Raw genomic sequence first — 11,439 nt, forward strand, 5'->3', positions numbered from 1 at the left:
CTATGGGATCGTGGATATGCATGATGGGTATATGGGCACGGGACTATGGGATGGAGGATAATTATAAAATTTGGCACAGTCACACGTCTGGACCCCGAGAGCGTCCTAAGCTATGTTGTAAGGCGAAATTTTAACCCCGCGCGTTCCAATTCACCAAACAATTTTGCCCCCGTCTGCATACTGGGGAAAAGTATTAAGTTACGTACCGGTAACGGTATTTTTCGGAAGCCCATGACAGCACCACGAGAGAGGGGATCCGCCCTATAGGAACAGGAAACCTACAGATACAAAAAGGGCGGCACCTCTCCCACGCATCAGTTGGATTACAGAGCTTGAGAGGCTACCATGGTTAGTACACAACATATAATATATACAACCTACCCTATTTACCAGAATTATTTTATACCATCTCCCCCATAAGGTGATTTTATGAACAATCTTCTAAAGGAGTGCACCCCTATATGTGAACAAGGGAGGGAACTAAGTGTGCTGTCATGGGCTTCCGAAAAATACCGTTACCGGTACGTAACTTAATACTTTATTCGGACTCCCATGACAGCACCACGAGAGAATTACAGAGATGTAAACTAACTTAGGGAGGGACTACAGCCTGCAGCACCCTTAGCCCGAAGGTGAGGTCTGAGGAGGCCCCCATGTCTAACCGATAGTGGTTAAAGAAGGTGGAAGGAGATGACCAGGTGGCCGCCTTACATATTTGATCAATTGATACTCCAGATCTTTCTGCCCAGGATGATGCCATGGCCCGAGTGGAATGCGCCCTCAGATTCTGTGGAGCTGGGCCGCCACCTGCTGTGTAGGCAAGAGAGATAGCCTCCCTAATCCACCTTGCTAACGTGCGTTTTGATACTCTGTATCCTTTCCTGGGACCTTGGAAGGATAGGAATAATGCGTTTTCCTTCTTCCAAGGATCCGTGGCTGCTAAATATGTAAGTAAGCACCTCCTAATATCTAATGCCTGAAGTTTCTGCTCTTTAGGGTTGGTTGGATTAGGGAGGAAGGAAGGCAGAACTATCTCCTGTGTCCTGTGGAATTGTGTTGCTACCTTGGGAAGGTATGCTGAATCTGGCCTTAGGATTACTCTATCTTGTAAGAACTCTGTGTAAGGGGGCAATCTGGAAAGTGCCTGTATGTCGCTCACCCTACGTGCGGATGTTATCGCTACCAGAAATGCTGTCTTAAGAGATATAACCTTTAGTGAGGCAGAATCTAAAGGTTCAAACGGACTTTCTAAGGACTAAGTTTAAGTCCCACGGCACACATCTGTCTTTGTGTATAGGTCTCGATCTGGCCGCTGCTCTGATGAACCTTGCTACCCAATAATTTTTTGCAATATCACCTGCAAACAGGGCCCCTAAGGCTGAAACCTGCACTTTTAATGTACTTGTGGAGAGACCCAATTCGAAACCTTTCTGGAGAAATTCCAGAATATGTTTCGTGGGAATTCCGTCTCTGACGTCAAAGTGAAAGGTGGACAGGAAGCGTTTCCAGGTCCTAGCATAGATGTTAGTGGTAGTTAATTTTCTGCTCTTTAGGAGGGTGTCAATTAAGTTCTTGGAGAACCCTCTATCCTTTAATAGTGACCTTTCAAACACCACGCCGTCAAATGAAGTCCCGCTACTTGTGGGTGGCTGACTGGCCCCTGGTAGAGGAGATCCGGAAGGTTCGGCAGCACCCAGGGATCGCCTACCGACATGGTCCTCAACCATGCGAACCAGGTCCTCCTGGGCCAAAAGGGGGCAATTAGTATGACTTTTGTCCGATCCTCTCTGATCTTCCTGACTACCAGAGGAAGAAGATTCAATGGCGGGAAGGCGTATGCCAGAGAAAAGTCCCATCTTATCAGGAGGGCATCCACCGCCAGGGGATTTTCCCTGGGGTTCAGAGAGCAGAACGATCTTTCTTTTCTGTTTTCTCTGGTGGCAAAGAGGTCTACCTCTGGCTGACCCCATCTGCGGACAATCTGGTGGTAAATATCTTTGTTCAAAGACCATTCTCCTTGTCTTAGAGCCTTGCGGCTTAAAAAGTCTGCTCTTACGTTGTCCTTTCCGCTGATGTGGAGCGCGGTTAAAGACAGAAAATTTCTCTCTGCTATCTGGAGGAGCCGTTCTGTTATCTGCATTAGAGCGCTGGAGCGGGTTCCACCTTGGTGGTTGACATATGCTACCGCTACTTGGTTGTCCGAGTGTATCCTCACATGATGGCCCTGTAGATACATAATGAGTTTTTTGACTGCCCGTTCTATCGCCAATAGCTCTCTCTGGTTGGATGAGATTTCAGAATCAGAATCCCACTGTCCCTGTAACACTATGTCCCCCATATGGGCTCCCCAACCAAAGGAACTTGCGTCTGTGGTTATAATACGGGTTATCTGTGTTATCCAGGGCACCCCTGATGCTAGGTTCTCGCTATCGAGCCACCATCTCAGTGATGTAACAGCTGAGGGGCTTAGCAACATTCGACCTTGTAAGGAGCCTTCCAGGGCCCTGCTATTAACCAAGACGTCGTTTTGAAGGGCTCTGGTGTGGAATTGTGCCCACCTGACTGCTGGGATGCATGAAGTTAGAGAGCCTAACAGGGACATGGCCTGTCTGAGGGTCATAGATGGACTATCAATTGCCCGAAGAACCTGCTCCTGAATCTTTTGTAATTTATCTAGTGGCAGCAGGCACTGCTGAGTCTCTGAATTTAGTAATAAGCCTAGAAACTTCTGTATTTTCAAGGGCTGGAGTCGGGATTTCTCGTAGTTTAAAATCCATCCGAGGTTTTGTAACCTGGATCTAGCTTTTTTCTATCTGGGATCTACAATGACCCACTGATTTTCCCACAATCAAGAAATCGTCTAAATATGGAATGATTAAGACGTCAACCTCCCGTAAATGAGCCATAACTTCGGCCACTATCTTTGTAAATACCCTGGGTGCTGCCGAGAGACCAAAGGGAAGGGCTCTATACTGATAATGACGCACTGTGCCATCTACTGAAACTGCCACCCTCAGGAACTGCTGGAAGTCTGTATGGATAGGTACATGATAGTACGCATCTTTCAAATCTATGACTGCCATAAAACAACCTTTAAACAATATTTTTATTGTTGTATTAATGGACTTTTTAAATGTACGATTAATCAAAAACTCGTTAAGGGAACGAAGGTTTATAATCGTTCTGAATGTCTTATCAGGTTTCTGGATTAGAAACAGGGGAGAGTAAAACCCTCTTCCTCTTTCAGCTTCTGGAACCTCTACCAGGACATTTTTTTGGCATAGGCTCAAGACTTCCGCTTCTAAGGCCGCTTGTTCGAGATGAGAAGATCTTAAGGGGGTTAGTTTAAAGGTATCCCGCGGGATCTGGGTAAATTCCAATCTAAGCCCGGTGGATATTACCTTGCGCACCCAGTCACTATTTGTAATCTGTGACCATGCCGGGAAGAAGGATGACAGTCTACCCCCCAAGGGAATTGCTAGTCATTGATTTGGTCTCTTTTGATCTCTCGACGAGCGTGTGAACATATAGCCCGTACCTCTTCTCCTTCTGTCTTCCCATCTGGGGCGATCTCTAATAGGCGAAGAGTTGCGCCTTCTCCCCTGGCCGAATCTCCTTCTACCAAATGGACGACGGTAGGACGCAGACGAAAGGTTTGGGAATTTTTTCTTGTCGTCCCCCGCCTTCTCAAGCAGCTCGTCTAGGACAGCTCCGAACAAATATTCGCCCTCACATGGAATCGCACAGAGCTTTGCTCTGGACTGAATGTCTCCCTGCCAGCACTTTAGCCACAGGGCTCTGCGAGCCGCATTAGAGAGACCTGCTGCTCTGGCGGCCATTCTCACTGCATCCACTGAGGCATCTGCTAGGAAGGCTGCTCCCTCTTGGATGGTCGGTAGGGCCCCAAGAATTGTCTGTCTTGATGTACCCTGTTTTAGTTGTGACTCCAACTGGTCCAACCAGACCATCATGGACCTGGCCGTGCACGTTGAAGCCACTGCTGGTCTTAAGGACCCGGCCGCCATTTCCCAGGTGTTTTTAAGGAAAGTATCAGCCTTTCGGTCTAGGGGATCTTTAAGGGATCCCATGTCCTGAAAGGGCAGCGAGGATTTTTTCGATGCCTTTGCGATGGCTGCGTCTAATTTGGGGGCTCTGTCCCAAGTATTCACTGCCGGATCGTCGAAGGGGTATCTGCGTTTGAGGGCTGGTGGTAGCGACCCCCTTTTATCCGTTTTTTTCCACTCTCTGTGGATCAGATCCTGGATCTTTTGATTTAACGGGAAGACTCTCCGCTTCCTCTGTTCCAGCCCACAGAACATGACATCCTGCATGGACAATTGGGGCTTAGGCTCCTCTACCTCCATTGTCCCTCTGACTGCTTTGACCAGCTTGTCTACCCGGTCAAGAGGCAGACAAAATCGCCCCGAGTCCTATTCTCCTGAGGAGGACGAAGGAGATGAAGCCTGGGGAGTCTCTGCTTTTTCTCCACTCTACCGAGGAATCCGACTCCGCCGGGACCTCGCCCCTTAGACTTTCCGGCTGGGATAAGGACTTTAGGGTTTCCCTCATTTCTGCCCTGACAATGTCCCTTAAACTCGCCGCTACCGCGGGCGACTCTTCTGCCACTGTCTGCTGAATACAGGGGGGGCACAATTTTTTGAGGCACGCGTCCGGTAATGGGCATGCACAGAGTGCGAATTCCCTATGTTTAGTCTTACTTGTAGCTTTTTTCCCCTAGAAAAAAACACAGAAGGGGGGTCCCGTCACTGAGTGAACTTTCACGAAGATCACTTACCAGTGCCACAATCAAGTACCGGAGAATGAGGGGGATTTCTTTCAGCCGATGCTCCTGTCTGCCTGGAGGAGCTCTTACGAGTGGACTGGTCACTTCGTCCCGGCCGCTCATTACTGTCACGGGACACTTTCTTTTTCTGTTTGACCTGCCGAAGGTCCTCCAGGGGCGGCAGTGATGTTTGCCGCTGCTGTCGCCCTTGCTTCTGCCGCTGCTGCTGGTGTTGCTCTCGATCACTCTCCATTACCACTGCTGCTGCTGTACGCTGCTGCTTGTAATAATGTGGCCAAGGCAAGGTACCCTGCCGGGGTCCTGCCTAAATACCCCTCCTCCGGTCAGCAGTATCCATGCCGCGCCCCTCCCCCCCTTTAACAGGGCTCCCTACCCCAGCTGGCGCCGGACCCGGTCCGAAAGCCGACGCTATCGGTGTTTCCGATGGGCGCCGCCATCTTGGATCCTTCGCGCATGCGCAGTGGCGCGCTGACCCGGAAGCTCATCCTCCGCCCGCCCCCTGACGTCACCGCTACCCCGGGAAAGACCGGAAGTCACGCGGGACGCCCGGGAGCCCCGGAAGCAGCGCCACCCGGTCACAGCCCCCTGCAGCCGCGCTGCCGTCGTACCTGCGCCGCCGGAGCCGGGAACCCCCGGGGGGAATATACTCACCGGCGGCGGCCTAATCCCGGAGACGGACATCCTCCGGACGCCGCTCCCTGCTGCACACGCCACCGCCGTGACACCCATCCTGGGCCACCGTGGCGTCCTCCAGGAGATCCGCACCAGGCCGAGGTAGGAGACCCCCTCGCTACCGGTATCGGCTGGCCGGCCTGGGATCCGGCTCTTCTGTAGGATCCCGTCCCCTCAGGAACAGGAAACCAAACTGATGCGTGGGAGAGGTGCCGCCCTTTTTGTATCTGTAGGTTTCCTGTTCCTATAGGGCGGATCCCCTCTCTCGTGGTGCTGTCATGGGAGTCCGAATAACAGTGTGTGCGCGTCAAGCCCCGCCCCTCATTATGATGTCACAATGGTTGCCATGGCGACGCTGATGTCATCAAAGGTTGCAAGCCCTGCCGCCGCTCATTATGATGTCATAATGGTTGACTATGGATTGGAGGATGTGTGATGGGTGATATAGGCACCGGACTATGGGATGGAGGATATGTATGACGGGTATATGGGCTCGGGACTATGGTATGGCGGATGTGTATGATGGGTATATGGGCACGGGACTATGGAATGGCGGATATGTATATGGGCACGGGACTATGGGATGGAGGATATGTATGATGGGTATATGGGCACGGGACTATGGGATGGCGGATATGTATATGGGCACGGGACTATGGGATGGAGGATGTGTGATGGGTATATGGGCACTGGACTATGGGATGGAGGATATGTATGATGGGTATATGGGCATGGGACTATGGGATGGCGGATATGTATATGGGCACGGGACTATGGGATGGAGGATATGTATGATGGGTATATGGGCATGGGACTATGAGATGGCGGATATGTATGATGGGCATATGGGCACGGGACAATGGGATGGAGGATATGTATGATGGGTATATGGGCATGGGACTATGAGATGAAGGATGTTTGATGGGTATATGGGCACTCGACTATGGGATGTCGAATATGTATGATGGGTATATGGGCATGGGACTATGAGATGAGAATATGTATGATGGGTATATGGGCATGGGACTATGGGATGGAGAATATGTATGATGGGTATATGGGCATGGACAATGGGATGGAGGATGTGTGATGGGTATATGGGCACTGGACTATGGGATGGAGGATATGTATGATGGGTATATGGGCACGGGCCTATGGGATCGTGGATATGTATGATGGGTATATGGGCACGGGACTATGGGATGGAGGATAAAGAAAAAGTGTGTACCTGCTCCTAGTTTGGCGGCTGTTAGCAATCTCAGCACCTGAACCGCCAGCGATTTTTTTTATATAATACTAGATGTGTGCCCGATGCTATCGCAGGGCAGTAAGATCACGATTGGGGCAGCTTTATGGCGCAGCACACCATCTCCAGCACAGGCCGCAAAACACCGTCTATCATGACGGTTGTGACTGCATGGAAGTGGGTGAGCCGCCACCCCCAGCGCCATAAAGCTGCCCCAATCGTGATCTTACTGCCCTGCGATAGCATCGGGCACACATCTAGTATTATATAAAAAAAAAAAAAATTGCTGGCGGTTCAGGTGCTGAGATTGCTAACAGCTGCCAAACTAGGAGCAGGTACACACTTTATCTTTTAATTACTGTGCTCATCATCTGCCTAATTAGAATGGTCCTATAGCCAGTAGTTATGTTCTCATCCTGATCTCCTTCTTCAAGAAATATGCCCCATCATGATCCACTTCATGTAGAAATATGCCCCATCATGATCCACTTCATGTAGAAATATGCCCCATCATGGTCCCCTTCATGTAGAAATATGCCCCATTGTGATCCCCTTCATGTAGAAATGCCCCATTATGATCTTTTTCATGTAGAAATATGCCCCATCGTGATCCGCTTCATGCAGAAATATGCCCCATCATGACCCCCTTCATGCAGAAATATGTCCCATCATGATCCGCTTCACGTAGAAATATGCCCCATCATGATCCCCTTCATGTAGAAATATGCCCCATCATGATCCCCTTCATGTAGAAATATGCCCCATCATGATCCCCTTCATGTAGAAATATGTCCCATCATGATCCCCTTCATGTAGAAATGTTGAAATTACCCATTCCACCACCTCCATCATTCCCTCCTCCTCCCATCACCGCCATCACTGGTCCTCTTTCCACACACGCCACACTCACCTCAAGGAGGCCGCAGGCCAGCTGAGAGGGCTCTGTGTGCCTTGTCTGGTACGCAGGGGCAGGCTGGCAGAGGCATTTGCCCCACTGGGCTGCATAATTAACATCAGACAGGGCCTCGCCGCTCGCCCTCCCCGCAGCCACAGCGCGTGTACATAACATGAGAGAAAACAAAATGGCCGCCCCACGCCAGCGCGGGAGAGGAGAGTGTGAGCGGCCAGCCACACACAGAGAAGAGACAGCGCGCGCGGGGCGGATGGGCGGGACTCAGGCACTGCACTGACTGCAGGCTGAGACCGCGTTGCTGTGGCAGCCGGCGGTGCGCTGGGATCGGAGCAAGTGGCGTCGCTCTAATCTCTTCTCTATGCACAGGACCTGTGATGAGGGCCCTCAGTGTCTTCAGGACTCCGCTGTGCTGCTTGTCATCGTGCTGGATGAGGGGAAGTGTATGTGTGCGGTCAGGAGGGGTTCACAGTGCGTACGGAGCGGAGCCGAGCTGTGTGTGTATGAGGTGCACGGAGCTGAGCCGCGTGTGTACGGAGCGGAGCCGCAGGAGTGCGTAGCCGCGCGTGTACGGAGCGGAGCGTGTACGGAGCGGAGGCGCAGGTGTACGGAGCGGAGCCGCACGTGTACGGAGCGGAGCCGCTCGTTTGCGTAGCGGAGCCGCAGGAGTGCGTAGCCGCGCGTGTACGGAGCGGAGGCGCAGGTGTACGGAGCGGAGCCGCTCGTGTACGGAGCGGAGCCGCAGGTGTACGGAGCGGAGCCGCAGGTGTACGGAGCGGAGCCGCGCGTGTACGGAGCGGAGCCGCGCGTGTACGAGGTGTGCGGAGCCGAGCCGCAAGAGTGCGGAGCCGCGCGTGTGCGGAGCGGAGGCGCAGGTGTACGGAGCGGAGCCGCACGTGTACGGAGCGGAGCCGCACGTGTACGGAGCGGAGCCGCAGGTGTGCGTAGCCGCGCGTGTACGGAGCGGAGCCGCGCGTGTGCGGAGCGGAGCCGCGCGTGTGCGGAGCGGAGCCGCGCGTGTGCAGAGCGGAGCCGCGCGTGTGCAGAGCGGAGCCGCGCGTGTGCAGAGCGGAGCCGCGCGTGTACGAGGTGTACGGAGCGGAGCCGCAGGTGTACGGAGCGGAGCCGCGCGTGTACGGAGCTGAGCCGTGTGTGTAACGGGGTGTACGGAGCTGAGCCGTGTGTGTAACGGGGTGTACGGAGCTGAGCCGTGTGTGTAACGGGGTGTACGGAGCTGAGCCGTGTGTTACGGGGTGTACGGAGCTGAGCCGTGTGTTACGGAGCTGAGCCGTGTGTAACGGGGTGTACGGAGCTGAGCCGTGTGTAACGGGGTGTACGGAGCTGAGCCGTGTGTAACGGGGTGTACGGAGCTGAGCCGTGTGTAACGGGGTGTACGGAGCCGAGCCGGGTGTACGGAGCCGGGTGTACGGGCTGTACGGAGCCGAGCCGGGTGTACGGGCTGTACGGAGCCGAGCCGGGTGTACGGGCTGTACGGAGCCGAGCCGGGTGTACGGGCTGTACGGAGCCGAGCCGGGTGTACGGGCTGTACGGAGCCGAGCCGGGTGTACGGAGCTGAGCCGTGTGTACGGAGCTGAGCCGTGTGTACGGGGTGTACAGAGCTGAGCCGTGTGTGTACAGAGTTCAAAAAGATTCACACTGCCATGGTCAGTCATCCATTCCTCCATGTCATCCGAACAGGGGCAGTCTTCACTTCTGCGGCTGGCGTCCTAGGTGCTGTGATGTAATGACCTTGCAGTGCCCCCAGGATGCCGGCCGCAGAAGTGATGGCTACCTTCCTCCAGCTGCTACAGAGGACAGCAATGGACGTGGGACTAGGGCAATGATGATCTTTTCGGGTCTGACTGAATTCTTTTGGCGTTTATTGAGCTATATGGAGATGTTTGATATATAAAACAATGTCTTTTCCTGGCCTATATGCCAAACATAGCCTTTTAAAGGGGTATTCCCAGAATCTAACATTAATCCGCTCAATATAGAATAAGTGATGTTACTGATCGTTGGGGAACCAACTGCCGGTACTTGCAGTGACTATGCATCACCTTGTCTTGAATGGAGCAGAGATGCGCATGTTGGACTTATCCTCCATTTATTATCTACTAGCTGAAGAGCCCAGCGCTGCCCGGGCATAGTAACTAACTGTGGTTAGTTATAGAAAATTATAATTATCCTCCATCCCATAGTCCCGTGCCCATATACCCATCATACATATCCACGATCCCATAGGCCCGTGCCCATATACCCATCATACATATTCTCATCTCATAGTTCCATGCCCATATACCCATCATACATATCCTCCATCCCATAGTCCCGTGCCCATATACATATCCGCCATCCCATGCCCATATAACCGTCATACATATCCTCCATCCCATAGTCCCGTGCCCATATACCCGTCATACATATCCTCCATCCCATAGTCGAGTGCCCATATACCCATCACACATCCTCCAACCCATAGTCCCATGCCCATATACCCATCATACATATTCTCCATCCCATAGTCCCATGCCCATATACCCATCATACATATTCTCATCTCATAGTCCCATGCCCATATACCCATCATACATATCCTCCATCCCATAGTCCCGTGCCCATATACATATCCGCCATCCCATGCCCATATAACCGTCATACATATCCTCCATCCCATAGTCCCGTGCCCATATACCCGTCATACATATCCTCCATCCCATAGTCCCGTGCCCATATACATATCCGCCATCCCATAGTCCCGTGCCCATATACCCGTCATACATATCCTCCATCCCATAGTCCCGTGCCCATATACCCGTCATACATATCCTCCATCCCATAGTCCCGTGCCCATATACATATCCGCCATTCCATAGTCCCGTGCCCATATACCCATCATACATATCCGACATCCCATAGTCCCGTGCCCATATACCCGTAATACATATCCTCCATCCCATATACCCATAACACATCCTCCAATCCATAGTCAACCATTATGACATCATAATGAGCGGTGGCAGGGCTTGCAACCTTTGATGACATCAGCGTCGCCATGGCAACCATTGTGACATAATGAGGGGCGGGGCTTGACGCGCACACACTTTTCCCCACAGTATGTAGATAGGGGCAAAATTGTTTGGTGAATTGGAACGCGCGGGGTTAAAATTTCGCCTCACAACATAGCTTAGGACGCTCTCAGGGTCCAGACGTGTGACTGTGCCAAATTTTGTGGCTGTAGCTGCGACGGTGCGGATGCCTATCCCGGACATACACACACACACATACATACATACACACATACATACACACTTTGAGCTTTATATATTAGACTAGCTGAAGAGTCCGGCGCTGCCCGGGCATAGTAACTAACTGTGGTTAGTTATAGCAAATTATAATAATCCTCCATCCCATAGTCCCGTGCCCATATACCCATCACACATCCACCATCCCATAGGCCCGAGCCCATATACCCATCATACATATCCTCCATCCCATAGTCCAGTGCCCATATACCCATAATACATATCCTCCATCCCATAGTCGAGTGCCCATATACCCATCATACATCCTCCATCCCATAGTCCCGTGCCCATATACATATCCGCCATCCCATAGTCCCGTGCCCATATACCCATCATACATATACTCCATCCCATAGTCCAGTGCCCATATATCCATCATACATATCCTCCATCCCATAGTCCCGTGCCCATATACTCGTCATACATATCCTCCATACCATAGTCCTGTGCCCATATACCCATCATACATATCCTCCATCCCATAGTCCCGTGCCCATATACC

General features: G+C 52.1%; 1 protein-coding gene across 2 annotated transcripts in view; it reads right to left on the reverse strand.

The window, feature by feature from the left end:
- Nucleotides 1-7,854, reverse strand: part of LOC141095116 (uncharacterized) — a 225,002-nt gene extending 217,148 nt beyond the window's left edge. For both annotated transcript variants that reach the window (XM_073581000.1, XM_073580999.1), the window contains exon 1: nucleotides 7,633-7,854. The gene's annotated coding sequence lies outside the window, so the exon portion shown is untranslated. The remainder of the gene's footprint in view (nucleotides 1-7,632) is intronic.
- Nucleotides 7,855-11,439: the final 3,585 nt, after the last annotated feature.

The sequence above is a fragment of the Dendrobates tinctorius genome, unplaced genomic scaffold, assembly GCF_039654945.1.
Source record: "Dendrobates tinctorius isolate UK_male_01 unplaced genomic scaffold, ASM3965494v1 ptg000067l, whole genome shotgun sequence".
Lineage (NCBI taxonomy): Eukaryota > Metazoa > Chordata > Amphibia > Anura > Dendrobatidae > Dendrobates > Dendrobates tinctorius.